This window comes from Danio rerio, chromosome 7, assembly GCF_052040795.2.
Source record: "Danio rerio strain M-AB ecotype USA chromosome 7, GRCz13ab, whole genome shotgun sequence".
In the NCBI taxonomy this organism is placed as follows: Eukaryota; Metazoa; Chordata; class Actinopteri; order Cypriniformes; family Danionidae; genus Danio; species Danio rerio.
In genome coordinates this window covers 14,060,501-14,077,019 of record NC_141027.1, presented here as the reverse complement: position 1 = coordinate 14,077,019, position 16,519 = coordinate 14,060,501, and the positions used below count along the sequence as shown (strand labels likewise).

General features: G+C 36.7%; 1 protein-coding gene and 1 long non-coding RNA gene across 6 annotated transcripts in view; both read right to left on the bottom strand.

Moving 5' to 3' along the window:
* furina (furin (paired basic amino acid cleaving enzyme) a) overlaps positions 1-16,519 on the bottom strand; it is a 218,928-nt gene that overhangs the window by 145,491 nt on the left and 56,918 nt on the right.
* On the bottom strand, positions 5,689-9,673 carry LOC147835931 (uncharacterized). The gene is made up of 2 exons (XR_015495416.1): positions 6,946-9,673; positions 5,689-6,722 (listed from the first exon to the last, which is right to left on the bottom strand). It is a non-coding gene; the product is annotated as an uncharacterized LOC147835931 (long non-coding RNA).

Genomic DNA, 16,519 nt, shown 5'->3' with positions numbered 1-16,519 from the left:
ATACGACTGTACTACTTTGATTGCGGTATTTACCTTAATAATGCCATTAATATATGTATAATCCACTTGTCTTAATTCCATTTCTGTTTGACTATGACTTTAGTCAGAAAAAAGTAATCAAAAGCCGCTTTTTACATGGTAGACTCTTAATCAGAGTATTGTCCTAATCGTATTAAAGGCATATTAAAGTTTTGTTGCCCATGTAAACATACTCGATGTTCAACTCAACCACACCGTCAGGGCTCTGCGAACTTGGCTTTGCGAAGCAGCATTTTCTGTACGTCATGTACGTACATCAAAAGCAAGTATGCTATGGCTCACACTTATTGACAGTGGAAGATGATTTACGGTTAGTCGTGTCAGGAATCCATTCATGTAGTCCTCACAGGAAGGTGGAAGGGGGAAGGAATGTAGATGAGGGGGGCGTGAGTGAAATTGGCGTGTGTTCCAAAAGTTTGAAAACCCCTGCCTTAACCCACCCTTAAACCTACCCAGACCACCAAACCTGCCCCTAACCCTTTCCGTATCCCACCTCAACCTCACCAGAAGTGTTCTTCAATAGATTATAAACACATTAAGTATACTGTGTTTGTATTTTGATGTAAGCACATTATTTAAAGACATTTAGTATAAAGTAGGACCGAATAAAGCAAACAAATAGAGTGTAAGTAAAAGCTTCACACATATTCTACAGATTACACAATGAACTTTAAGCATGCCGTTGAGCCTGGTATAATGCTATAAAAATCAATTCCAGATTAAATTTGCCCAATCTGTATTGAACGTGAAGTTTTATTAAGCACTAACAAAATAAGCGGCAAAAACACAAACCTGGCAATTTGCTACAAGGGAGAGAAAAAAAAAACTAGCAGATGCTGCTTGACCTGGCTGAAAATGATGTTTTATTGAACAAAATGAATGGACGATGAACTGCTGGCGACTGGCGATAGGGCACGCCTGAAGCTAATTGTTCACTGAACTGCTGCCATAAATCCAGCACTGTGCCTGTTCTATGCATGAATGCCCTTTACAGGCCAGGTACAGCATGATTCAGTCAGGTCACCATCAATGCCTTTTGTGTTCTCAAACTGTCTGGATGCTTTACTGCACCTCTTCAATTGTCTCCGAACAAACTAACAATTCATAAGCGCATAGTTCCTCCTAACAATTCTCAGTGGAGACTGTATTTTTAAAAGCAGTCACAACATAAACAATCATTTGACATTTAAAGTACAAATGAAATCAAAACTAGCCATATTGATATAATTAGCTCACATTGCTAGTTTTGAGGTGAACAATTAATCTGTGTATGTCATTAGAGTCATGAAAAGGGAAAAAAGGGTTTTTGTCATTTGGCTCACCACATCAAGAATAAAAAAAAAATGCTGTGACATTTACAATAGACTATCTGCAATATCATACAATATACAGTATATTCACAATTTGTTATATCATTATAAAGATAATCATTATTTTATAAACATTTAATGAGAAGGACTTCTGTCCTCCTGAATCATCGGGTCTGAATGCAGGCACAGTGGATAGCTGTGCAGCAGGTCTCTTGCCCTGTCTATTTCATCCATTAGCCCTGCTAGTAATCTGGAGGATTTAAACATAGGCGAAGACAGCAGCACAGCAATGTGTCTGAAAAGTAACGAGCAGCTTTGTTGTATCAGCCCTGACAGCTTCGTGGTAAAAGCCAAGCAACAAACCCAGTGGATCATGAAAACAAACACATACAAGCCTTCATGAACGGCTAAACCCTGCATGTAGTGTGCTGTCTTACAGCTTGGCAGGTGTCATTGGAAAGCTTGTGCTTTCATGAGTAATTAAGCAGCAGGGTCTTCTCATAGGATAGAAAAACTGATGCGTCATTGCTCCACTAGCAGATTCGCTCTGCGTCACTGATTTTGATCCGGCCCCAAAAAAGGTTTTAAACCCAGATGAAATTAGCTGACAAAAGCTCACAATTATCCATTTTTTTCTTCACAATTAAAGCTGACAGATGCTAAAGTTGTCTTAATTGATGCTCAACACACAAAAATCTGTTAAAATCCTAAAGTACTTCAGGGTGTCTTGAACCTAAAAGAAAAACAATTGTTTGCTCTGGTAATTTCTAGTTTTTGCATCACTGTTTAGCTCTGCTCACTTCTTCACGCTGCAATAACAACTGGTAAACAGAATTCTACGCAAAAAAACAAACAAACAATTAAAAAATAACTCTGAATACCACAAAAATCTAAAAACTACAAAACATTAGGAAAGACTGAAACTACAAGACTATGCTGTGTCGAGTAACAATAACTGCTTATTATCACCATCGATCATTACAGACCATTTAACATTTACTGAATTTTTGATTCTTAACAGCTTGCAACAGTCTTTGACCATTAAAATGTATTTAATTACAGCTTCTTGAAAAAAAGATAGCTACATTGCGCTCATTTCTTCCAGATATTATTCCCTTTTGTAAACAGCACCAACTGTCACAAAGTGCCTTCACGTTTTCATTCAGGCTATCTGTCATTTCTTAGTCTGAACAGATCTAAAACTTAGATCTAGATTTCAACTTGGTCTGATCAAGTTTGAGTTTTGTAAACATTGTAAATATTAGGAGAAAATAAACATTGTGTGTTCTAAAAATGTTTATTAATAGTAAGGGTCTGTTAAGGATTCTGAATGTTAAGGGTCTCTTATATTTCCAAAATATTGGGAACCACTAATAAATTGAATGCGTCTCTACAGATAACTTGGATTAAAATGCTAAATTCATACATATTTTTCAAAGCTTTAAAGGAATAAACATTTAAAGAAGCATTTTTTAAGATGAACTTCTTGTGGAATTCAAAAGTCATGAGAATGAGCAAATCAAACAATTTGTATTTTTGGGGTGAACTAACCCTACAAAAAAGTCACATCATGCAACAGTTGGCAAAAAACTAGCATGAACATTTAGCATAAAAACAAACCTCATCTGACCTTGGGAAACACAACCTGACTACACTTAAATGCTGGGGGTTTTTTGGGCTGCATAATATATTGTTTGTTGTTTGACCCAATCCTGGGTCAATTCTGGTCAAACCCAACCAGTGGGTTAAAATGTGCACTTTAAATGTAATTGAAAAGCTTAAAAAGTTAGACCAAACCAAAAAAATTGCATCTAATGACAAAAACAAAGAGGTAATTATTATATCCAACTGCTGAACTGTGACAAGAGCATGGGGGAAGTTTGAGGACATCAGACAGGTTCAATTACTTGCCAACATTAGAAGGAAAAAAAAGGACTTGACATTAAAGTGTCAATTCTCATGAGAAATTACAGAGGGAAAAAAAAAAAGCTTTAAAAAGACTGCAAATTAGGTCAGGACAATTTTGAGGTCTGTCAAAAGAGTTCCCCATGGTGAATAAGTAAAGGCGTTCCACTGGATAATTTAAAAAGTGAGGAAAGAGAGAGATTTGAGGAGGACGACAATCTAGACGAACGGCCATTTACCACATTTAAAGAGCAACTGCTAACACAATTAACCAAACATTCAATAAACTATTGAACTACGGATTTTAAAAAGCTAATAAACAAACAAATACACAATACATCCACCAAATTATAAATTTAACTTTTTGTTGATCATTAAAGAATGCCATAAGTTCAAAAGTTCATCAACATTATTAAAACATGGGAAGTCTTAGCCATGTAGTCAGTTGAAATCTGACATGAATCCCTCATTTCCTTCACTTCCTTAATGCTTACTGAAATCAGTCTTCTTTGGAAATGATTGCCTGCGATTTTCAAAACTGTAACGCCTCATTTGCAGAATGAAGTAATAACAGCATTTCCTCGGCAGACAGTAAAGTGACTTCTTTCAATTCCCAAAGACTTACCACTTACGCAATTTTTCTAAGAATGTCGCCACTGCTTATTTTGCTATTAAACTGGCTTTGCAAAATGGGTGTGCCAAAACAAGAATAAAAACACAACAAATGCCAAGGTACATCCTCAACAGAAATAGAAGCAAATCAGCCAGCTCTATGGTATCAGCAATATAAAAATATCACTGCACAAATACAGTGTAAAGCTGATTTAATGTATTAAACATATATGTTAAAGTACTGATACTAACATACATAAGTTTTTTAGATGTTAGCATCAGTATTTATAGTTTTTAGGATAAGCTAGTGTGCTCCAAAACCAATAAAACCAATATAATCCTGTAAAGCTTGCAGTTTGTCACTTACACCCAAATCGATCAACAAATTTTTTTTTTCACCTCATACTTCAGTTTCTCATAAAATCTTGACCAATCAAATGCTCTCTAGCATCTGACATGCCCCGGCCTCTTTAACACGCTTTTCGTTTGATGTGCTTGAGCTCAACCACTCTCACTGAGCTGTGATCAAATAAAACATTATTGGCTGTTTTTAAAGGGGAGGAGCTACTTTATGTCCCACCCTCTCTACATTTTTCAGTTTAGATTACGTTAAACATCAAATAAAAAAAACGTCACAGGACCTTTAATAGCAAAATTAATCATTTATTGCTTTAAAATATATATGAATGTTCAGAGTAAACAAATATTTCTAAATTAAACTGCAAAAGGGTTACTAAAGTACAAAAGGTAACACTTAAAAAAAAGAAAAGAAGTTATATTAATGAATGGATTAATGAACAAACAACAAAAATAGCTTGTTGTGTTGGTTCAATTCATTTTTAATTAACTACATTATTCAATACATGAACCCCAGCTAAGGGTGATAATGCTGCCCAATTAGTTTTCATTTTTAGTTTAAATTAACTAATGCTAACGAAAGGAGCCATAAGGCGCAAGCTCTGTGATTGGTCAGCTTGGTAGTGTTAACAAATGTGGGCGAGGCTGAGAGCCGCAGGACAGGAGTGAGCCCATTGGCGTGAGTGTTTAACTTTGACAAAAGATGTTGCATGTCCACCAGTTCCCACCTCTGAATGTCTGAGCAAGTCTGAGCAACTTGTACAGTAAGAACAGTAAGCCTTACAGGTATTTCCAGCGTAATCAAAACATCCACGAAGAAACTCGGCATAGAAAGAGAAACCCCACTGTCAGCTAGTGTCTCGGAAGTGTTATTGTCAGAGCAGCAGAAATAAAAAGCAGAAGTATGAATGCCATAAGTTACCGCAATCCCTCGATGCAGAAGTATAATTCAGCCTTTATTGTGATGTCTTAATGAACAACAGGGCTATAAATAAATACAGACATTTCTCAGACATGTCATACGCCAGCTTAACATGTGAATATATTTATGTTTGAAAACAAATAGCTTATTAAGTCTTTCAAAATTTGTTGCTTTGAAGAACACCACTGGTGACACAACACCTGGCAAAAAAAGTATGGAATCCCCACTCTTGGAAGATGTTCATTCGTGTAGAAAAAAAGCAAGCACAAACATGCCACAAAACTATTTTCATTAAACAATCCATCCTTCAGGCTGTATGAAACACTTCAAGAACACTAGTCAATTACAACTGTTTTTACAGATCAGACAGAGGAAAACAAATCCCACGACACACAAATATGAAGAAAATGATACAGAATCGCCCAACAAAAACTCCACTAGTACTTTGTTGTAGGACTGCACGATTCTGGCTAAAATGAGAATCACGATTTTTTTTGTTTAAAATCAGGATCACTATTCTCTCACGATTTATTATTGATGTTATTTCTTAAACGTATGGTAAAATGATATTAGGCCTGTGTGTAGGTCTGCTGTTAGTTAAAATGCAACATTTTGTATGGATTTGGAATGGTGGACTTGAATGGGCATAGTCCTGTTTGTTAATGCACAATAAAATAATGACATCAGAATAAACTATTCATAATTCTGAAGTTGAATTATTATGTTTGAGGCATGCTTGTCATTTGTCACTGACAACATTATTAGACCATTTTTCACTGGTAGAATCAGACATTTGCCATTATCAGATTACTTCTTGCATTATATCAACATTAGGCTAGAGTAGTTACACTGACAGTAAACATTAATTCTCATGCATACCATGTAAGATATTAGGAAGGTAATGCCGACTCGCAGGGTGAGTATCACAATGGAGTGTCAGTCAAAACGCTTGAAACAAGATCCATTTTTGTGGTATTTTATTCACCAATGCCAGTACATAATTCTTCATATGGTATCAGACTGGTTTCTAATCATAAATGCAAAAGACAGACCAAAAAAAATAAATCAATAAACTGCATAAACAATACTCCGTAAATAAATACTATATGCAAAACTGCATAAACAAAACAATACTCAAACTCAAGAACAACTGCATATAGTGTTTATTTATGCTTTACTATAGTTTTTGCAGATGCATTGCCCAACAGAATCATCCCAATGACTCAAAAACAATAAATACTTTCCAAATATAGTCTTTCAAGTCACCATGTACTCATTACTTAAACAAAATATATATAAAAAAATTTATTAATTTTCCCTATATCTTGTAGCCCTATTGATTAGACTTCCAAAAATCTATAAAACACTGCTTACATTTTTATCTTTGCTCTACTGTATTTTACTAATGCTCGTGATTAGTTAATTATATTTTATGCAGATGCACTGCCCTACAGAATCATTGCAATGACTCTAAAATAAAAAATTATTTCAAGTCACTTTATACTCAATAATAACAGCACAGAATGTATATAAAACTGCAAATACATTTTCTTCCCATATGTTGCAGCCCAACAGCACTGCATAGACTGGCAGAAATCTATAAAGCACTGCTTATTTCATTTATATCTTTGTTTTACTGTATATCAATGCTTGTGATTGGTCAATTGTAGTTTGTGCAGATGCACTACAATTCTTTCCAAATAGAGTATTTCAAGTCACTTTATACTCAATAATAACAGCACAAAATGTATATAAAATTGCAAATACATTTTATTCCCATATGCTGCGGCCCAACAGCACTGAACAGACTCCCAGAAAACTATACAGCACTGCTTATTTCATATATATCTTTGATTTACTGTATTTATCTATGCTTGTGATTGGTCAATTATAGTTTGTGCAGATGCACTGCCCTACAGAATCATCAAAATGACTCTAAAATGATCAATTCTTTCCAAATACAGTATTTCAAGTCACTTTATACTCAATAATAACAGCAGAAAATGTATATAAAATTGCAAAAACATTTTATTCCCATATGTTGCGGCCCAACAGCACTGAACAGACACCCAGAAAACTATACAGCACTGCTTATTTTATATATATCTTTGCTTTACTGTATTTATCTATGCTTGTGACTACAAAATCATCCCAATTACTGTAAAATAATGCTTTTTTTTTCCAAATAAAAGCCTTTCAAGTAATCATGTACTCAATATTAGCACAAAAAAAGTAATTATTGCAAATATTGTGTAGCCCTACAGCATGTGCACAACATTGAGAAATCAATTCCCATCTTCACCCAGCCACCACTGCTTACTTTGCTATTAAATCAGCTTTACAAATGGGTTTCATCAAAGGTGCCAAAAACAATGAGCGAAAACTAACAAACGCCAACATCCATCCTCAACAGGGATTATAAATAGCAAAATAATCACTCAGGCCTGCATCTGAGCATTTCTCATTGTGATTTCTATGGTATCGGTGATATAAAATATCATAAGCTCAGCCTCGAGTTGAGTTCCAAGTGCACGTATGATCCTGTACTGTTCTGAGATCAGGGGCAGAGCCGCTGCGTTCAGTTCCAACACAGAACATTCCATTCCCTCCCCGGAGGCCACTTCCACTCCTAACTTCTGTAGCTTTTCGGGAAGGTCAGCCGGGCAACATGGCGACAGTTTTGAGGTCGCAGGTCAACACGGACGCACTGCTGACTGCTGATGAGAGATGACAGCACGAGGGGCCACAGGGAGCTCTTTGAAGTTTAATAAAAAAATATATAAAAAAAGTCACATGGACTCTATTATAATCTCTGTATGAGCAACTATAATATCACGTTGTGGGATCTAATAAATAAACATTAGCTTGTGGGGCTGCTTTAAACAGGGCTTCGAGAGATAAATGAACTGCTGTTAAATATTAGACAGCATATTAAACAGTTCACCACCCGGCTCCATTAAGCGTCCCATTTGCCTGACACTGTGCTCAAGACGGTTTACTAACATTCAAGTGTTTCCTCAAAAAAATTAAAAATAAAGAAACATTACACTTAAATGGGGAAAAATGTGAGAGGTTACCATGTTTTGTAGTTTTTTTTTCCAAGGTTGAGCTTAAAATATATATAAAAATAAACAAAACTGTAAAAACGTTGTATTTTGTGATCAGTACACATTATCAAAAAACTGATTTGGGCTTATGGCATGAGATTTTACTTTGTGATAATTAGGTTATAATGATAATAAAGGTTAACAAAGGTAATAAAGGTTATATCATAATATAGGTTTTTTCATATACATTTCAATAATGACGCAAGCTGAAGAAACGGTTCCATAAAGCAGTTCACACTGATTTATATTAGGGCTGCATGATACTGGAAAACCAAACAGTGCTTTTTCTTTTTCTTTTGCAATATGTATTGCGATGGGCTGCACGGTGGCGCAGTTCACCTCACAGCAAGAAGGTCACTGGTTCGAACACAGGCTGGGTGAGTTGGCATTTCTGTGTTTGCATGTTCTCCCTTGTTTGCGTGGGTTTCCTCTGGGTGCTCCGGTTTCCTCCACAGGTCCAAAAACATAAAACATGTGATACGGGTGAATTGGGTAGGCCTAATTGTCTCCCAGTGTTTCCCAGTGATGGGTTGCAGCTGGAAGGGAATCCGCTGCGTAAAACATATGCTGAAAAAGTTGGCGGTTCATTCTGCTGTGGCGACCCCAGATTAATAAAGGGACTAAGCCGAAAAAGAAAATAAATGAATGGCTATATTGCAAAATTTCACTAGATTTGTAATAATTTTAGATAAATTGGGATGATTCTGCAGTGGGAGTGCATCTTCATAAAATTGAATAAACTATCTATACATTTTAGGACTCCTTTTTAGGGCTCCTATGACAATTTCGTTGAGGTTTGTGCTACTTGCAGCGTGTTTCTGTATTTACATGTGTTGTGAGTATTTTTATGTATATGTTTAGTCAGAGATTAATGAATTAACATGTACTATTTGCATCTTCATAAAATCAAATAAACAATCTTAAAAATAATGCTATCCTCCAACACATTTTCGTTATGGTCTGTGCTATTTGCAGTGCATTTCTGCATTTGCATGTGTTTACAGATTGTACAAATTTAAAATCCGTTAAAAATATTAAATTATTCATAATTTACTTATTGATTAATAATAGAACTAATGAAACCTTATTGTAAAGTAAGAGATGGTGCCAACCATAAAGAAATTCTAGAGGTATCCATGATCCTGGACCAGGCTGTATCCTGAGAAGATGCTGTGGCGGTCATGGAGGAGTGGAGAGCATGAGATTGATTCCTGAAAGACCCTAGTGGACAGACGAGTCTCTGCATTAATCCCGTTGGCCAGCCTGAACACCCACCGGTGATCTACTCACACCTGCAGCTTCCCCATGATGAACATCCAGCATTCACCAGCACCTAGACTGCAGCTCTGCACAAGACGTTTGGCCAGAGGAGAAATGATTGTGCGTCTCCTTCACTTTCGTTAATTAGTGAAGTTTTTTCCTTGCCACTGTCGCCACTGGCTTGCTTGGTTTGGGGCTTGTAAAGTTGCTCAAAAGATTTGGCCTTCAGTGTTTGGATCTTTAGCAGTGAAATTTGAACCACACTGAACTGAACTGAACTAAACTTCAACTCTGAACCTGTGTCAGTCAAGTCTTCAATTAACTATAATCTTCTATGCGAAGCTGCTTTGACACAATCTACATTGTATTCTATTCATTCATTCATCTTTATTTCTATAGCGCTTTTACAGAGGTAAAGAACAAAAGGGCTACAAATAATTAGGAAATACATTTTCAATCAGTATTTTGTATTACTTAATATCAGCACATTTATTGGGTTTAACTTAAATCTACCTTAAGTAAATTTAATTGCAGTTTTTTAAGAAATACAGATTACAGCATTAATGTGCATTGTCCCTATTAAAATAAATACTAAATCCTCTTTCATGATGGCAAAGCTGAATTTTCAACATTACTCTAGTCATACGATTCTTTTAAAACTATAACATGCTGATTTGGTGCTCAGACAACTCTATTAGCATGAAAAGGATTGCCATTGCAATGCAGCTTTAGTTGAATACAATGCTCCAGGAGAGGTTGGCTGCAGACAAAAGCCTAGTGGTTGCAGAATCTCCCAGACGAAACATAGCTCAGCTATTTCCACATGGCCGTAATTGCACGCAGCGTGGTTTGGTACCGTGGACCAAAGCTGTGGAGAATCCAAAAGGAGACGGCTGGCCGTGATCCCGACGAGTCAACAAGATGCGTACGCGAGCGAACTGGCCTGCTGCGGCTCTCCAATTATAACCTGCCCAAGTTTCCTGTCCGAGTCGCTGCGGTCAAGCACTCCCTGGCCAACTTACCCTTGAGCTATACACTGAGCCGAATACATTTCACTGAATTTAAAATAAATCTTCTCCCAGAAGGAGATGCTGCAAAGGTGAACATTTAAAATAGTTCACAATCCTTTCAAATTACCTTGTACAAACACAAAATAAATCATTGATTTTTCTTTTTTTGTTTTATTTGGCCAGACAGTGAGAAAAAGGGCATCTTCATTTGAGATTCATCCCGAGCAGTCAATCAGATTTTCGTTCAAGTCACATAGACCGAACTGGAATTCTTCATTCACTCAAGTCGTTTTATTCTTGTTCGAAAAAAAAAAAAAAAAGAGAAAAAACAAAAAGTAGCCAGTTTTTGTATAAGTGGGTTGGACCCCTCTTGCCTTTAGAAGTGCCTTAATACTTCATGACTCATATTCAAGGTGCTGGAAACATTCTTCAGAAATTCTGACTGCTACAGACTTGAGAGCAGCACTGCAGTTGCTGCAGATTCGTCGGCTGCACTTCCCTGATGTGAATCCTCCAATTCAGTACAGGCCAAAGGGGCTACACTGGACTGAGTTCTGGTAACTGTGTTGGCTGTAACTGGTGTAAACTGATCTCAGTCAAGTTCAATAAACCAGTTTGAGATACAGAGTTACTGTTCCCTTTGTATAAAGATTCTTCTCTGGCATAAACAAGATATTTTCACTCATAGAACTGCAGATAAATGGATAATAAAACTTTCTCCACCTATTCTCTACAAACCCTAGAGATCAGGGTTTCCCTTACTATTATATTTGGGTGGTGTCCTGCTCTCCCAACAGCTTTCTCCACCTCCCCTAAATTTAAGTTAATTGCATTTTCTAAATAGCGCTAAAATCACAACTTCTTTTAATAAACCAGCTAAATTGCCATATGTAATATTTTATTTAAACAACGGCATGTCGGTCTCTACATGGTCGCTCGTTTTCAAATTTCTGCTCTCTGAATCGCGCACAATGGAGTTCCACACAGCCACTCTCTGCTGTGGGAGAGTGCACGCCACATCTGACAGGCCGATAAGATTTTTTTGTTCAGGTCCCAGTGCTGTGCATCATGCCCTTGACAGGCAGAAAAAGTCCAGTCATCACTGAATGACAGGCTTTGACTAGGAATGCTCCGATTGGCCGAAGATCAGCATCAATTGATAATCGCATTTGGTGACTCGATCAGTACTTGTCAATCTGGCCGATCTCATGAACTGATCAGGTAATGTTTGAAAATATAGTTGATCAGCAGTTACTAAAATTCTCAGACCAGCTAGTCGTGTCAACAAACATGCCACATTTAAAAGTCACTCAGGCTGTTTTCTCACCTGTGAGTTAGTTCATGTGGTCTGGACCAAGAGCAACAAATAATAGACTGCAAAATTTTTCTGTTTTTTTTTTTTTTTTTCACAGCACACTGATTGCTCTGGTCTGAACCAGCTGAAACAAACTAAAATGCAGCCATGTGACAACATCCACATCACCCGTTTGACAGATGTAATTGAACACATTTCCTAAATTGCTTTTTGATTGGTCAGAATTAAAGTGCCCAAATATTCCTACAGAAGTCCCAAAAGTAAACAAAGGAGGAAAACTTGACAGAACAATTTGCAACACGATGACTTTAGGTATGGAGAGACGTATGGAGTAGTTGTCACCGTAAGTATCAGTTGTAGTAGACGTGGTAGTAGTAGTAGACTTTGTAGTAGTCGTCGTCGGTGTGGCTGTAGTAGCAGCAGCAGTGGTTGTAACATTAGTAATATTCTGTAGTAGTAGTAGCTGGCGTAGTACCTATAATTAATTATTATTATTGTTGTTGTTACCAGTCGTTATTACTGTTGTCCTTTTCATTATTACTACCATTGTTGTCACTTCTTACCACAGATAGATATTTTTTCTCTATTTTTATTTTATATATATATATATATATATATATATATATATATATATATATATATATATATATATATGCTATGGTTTATTTAATGACGGTTATACATGTATATATTTATTTATATTTCACCATACTCAGACTATCCACCTAGTTTTCTTTACATGCAAACACACACACGCACACATTGTGTTTTCATGTTTTTGTTGTTGTTTTGTTCTCTTTGTATGTGAACCCATTTTGTGTACTACTTGCATATTCTAATCATTTTATTTATCTATTCTTTTTATTATTATTATTATTTTGTATGGAGAGATAACAGTGCTGGCTGACTTCTCCCTGGTCAATATATAATACAATTCTGTATGCATAACTTAAGACAAGGTATACATTTTGAGAATGAATTGCCTCATCCCATATTACAAAATGCAGCAAACCATAGCAGGTGGTTTAGTTAAAAAATACACCATATTTTTTTGCAGTTGGGTCTGTTCAAGTCCAAGTCACGTTCTTACCACAAACAAACTGCTTTAGTGTTCAGCTGAAAGTGACCTTCAATTAGTTCTCAATACGCTCATCTAGTCTGCTTTTGGTGTGCACTCAAGTGCTGCATTCACACTTGCCCAATCAAATCACACCAAACGAGAAAAGTAACTTTAGTTTGTTTCAACCGAACTACATAAGGCAGGTGTGAAAGCACCCTAAAGTTCTTTATTCTCCATTCAGACTGATTTGCAATAGACCATCTCCTCCACATCTACCATGCCTAAAGCCCTGGTCACACTGCACTTTTAACCCCATTGACTTCCATTCATACACATGCAAACTTGGCAGTCCAAAAAAGCAAGGTTGTTGTGTTCTAATGTTGCTGTGTTCTAATGTTCAATATTAGTGAACTCTGACCTCCAAAATAGCATCATGTGAGTGCGTAAGACCAAAAACATGACTATATACTAAATCTTAAATACTGAGCAATTGTTTGTTTAATCAACGCCAAATCATCTTGTTATCCAGCCCCTTTTTGCAGCGACATACAACAGAATTTCGCATGCTGAAACTCCAGTGTAACAGTGGCTTAATTCCACAGTTTTGCAATCATGTGATAGGCTCGTAAGATAATTCCATTAATGAGAGGTTGAAGAGGTGTACCTTATAAACTGGCCGGTGTAAATTTCTGTACATTAGAAAGAGAAAAGGTTGATGCCTTTGATGCAATGATAAGTCACCTGGGGTATATTAAATTTCCTTTTTTTTGGTACAAAACAACATTGTTATATTTCCCAAAATAACATCTTTTGTGATTCACAAAAAAAGCACACACAAACTAGTTTATGATGACATGAGGAGATTAAATAACAGGACTTTCCTTTTTGATTCAACAGTGCATTTAAAAGGGTGGGCTGTGGTGTCTTAAAACTGCCATAATGTTGGTGAGAATTAGCCGTGACAGCTAGCTAACTACCCAACCCATATCAAGCTTATTATTCATCTGGTATCGAAGCTTTAACCTTATTTCAAGGTTACTCAAGTCTCTAAGGAACTAACACAGAAAAGCATGAGCAGCAGTACTGCATGAGCCTGAGCAGGGACTTAAAAACCACTTTAAAATGGATGGCAATGACGGATTATGATTGTTTTTCCACAGTAAAGTCACACAATTAAATAAAACGGTTAAGTTGCAGTTTTTGGCAGTGACAATAATGTGATAGTTCACCCAAAAATGAAAATGATGTTATTAATTATTCACCCTCATGTCGTTCCAACCCCCTGACACACAAATGAAGATATTTTAGATGAAATCCTGGAGCTCTCTCATCCTCCATAGACATGAAACATGAAAAGGTTAGAAAGTCAAAAAAGTTTACGTGCGATCAGTGGTTCAGCTGTAACTTTATGAAGCCTTGTGTGTAAAAAAAACTGAAATAAGTTTTCACAAATGTGTTGTCTTTTGCGATAGGCCAGATGCACCAGTGCTTTGCTTTAAACAAATGAATTAACATGCAGGCATTTGGTTTATCAACAGCACGACATGTAAAAACATGGAAAACAAATTGCCAGTAAAGTAATTATTTCAGTATTTGCACGAAAAGCAATAAATAAATAAAAATTATCAACTGGTTCAAAAAAAAAAAAAGACGGCTAAACCACTGAAGTCACATGCAGTGCTTCCCACGCATTAACTCGGGTGGGCCGCCCAGGTATATTATTATTGACCACCCAAGTATATTAGCAGACACTTTTTTTTTACTATTATCATAATCATCCTTTTCCTTTTTTTTAATATCCGCCCAATATAACCAAATATCTGCGATTGACTAACCAATGGAAAATTGTCTCTTTACCCGTTTTATAGACTATTGCTGGTTTTGAAGACCCTCAGAGAGGTGCGTTTTTGGCACCTAAAAATACATCTGGCCAGGGTTTCTAAATCTCCTAATGTCCGGTATTTGGCTTTCACAATTTGTCATTAATTGTATGCGCTTTTACATTTTGTTTTTATTTAAACCTACTTTGCTTGGCTACGAAGCTTACAGCACGCGAACACAGCCGTGACAGCGAGAGAAATAAATAATTTGTTCTTTGAAATGACATCTGATAAACATGATAAACTGGCTGCTAAATATTTGTACATTATTAGAAATAATTAATCAACTAATTTGCCTTATTTAAAAATAAATCTATACTTAAAATTATCATGTTGTTTAGAAATATTTTCTGGGACTTCCGGTTCCGGGGCGCATGGAGAAGGCTGCTCTTGTCTAAGCTCCAACAATCCTCCAAATAATTTAATACAATCGATCCTCAGATTTAATAATTACCTGTCAAAAAGTGTTTTCAAGAGATTCAAGAATACATTAAGCCTTGATAATGCCAAAAAACCCGAAAAAAGAAGGCAAAATACAAGAAGAAATAGACGACGTCCACGGCAAAGCTGGCAACGCAGAGGAGCTGAGGCAAGTTGTCAATAAAGGTGGCACAACTTCTCCAAATAATCAAGACATTATAGACGCTATAACAGCTTTAAATGCCTCAGTCAATCAAAAATTCGACACCTTTACGCAAACGATTGCAGAATTACGTACGACACTGACAACTAACACAGAAAAAATTGCATCGATTGAAGAGGCTTGCACTGACCACGAGGTACGCCTGTCAGCAGTACAAAAACAGTGTGCGGAACTGGTGGATGAATGCAAACGCCTCAGAGAAAAAACCGATGATCTCGAATCCCGCTCCAGGCGTAATAACATTCGACTTGTGGGAATTGCTGAAAAAGAAGAAAGCGGTAGACCCACCGAATTCATCGCGGAACTTCTCCCAAAACTGCTGGGCCCAGAAAACTTCATCAAACCAATACAGGTAGATCGAGCACACAGAGCGCAGCGAAGATTGAAGGATGATCGGCCGAGAGCATTTGTCATCAGATTACATCACTTCCAAACGAAAGAATTAATCATGAAGTTGGCTAGAGAGAAACCCCTGGAATACAAAGGATCAAAAGTGCATATCTTTCCAGACTTGACGACGGAGGTGTTAAAGCAGAGATCTCGATTTGCCGAAGTCAAAAAGACATGCAAGATCAATGGCATCAGACATGGATTCCTTTTTCCAGCGTCATTCATCTTAACCACAAAAAATGGCGAAAGTAAAACATTTGATTCACCAGAGAAAGCAAGCTCCTACCTGTCGCGTGTGGTGAACAACTGATCAGCGAATTAAAATAAGAAACACGAATGTGCAAATCTTAAATAAACATAAATAACGTTGACAATGACATTGTATGTTCTGGTGAAATAAGAGGATCATATCGAATATAATTTTACTCTTTAATTGTATGGAGGAATACGAGTTTGTATGTTTTTTTCCCTTTTTTCTTCTTTGCTTCTCTCAATAAGGAATACGGAAGATTACGTTGCTTCGGTGGTGAGTTATCCAGCAGTAACGTGGAACTAAGCCATCTGACGTTAGATGTGGGGAGGGGGGAAATTGGGGTGTTCATCTTTGTATTTTCCTGCTTTGTCAGTTGTTCTTGGGAAGGGGTTACAGTTAAAGTTCTTGCGAAAGGCCTGTTGATTTATGTTAACTTTAGTCGGATGCCAAGATGGA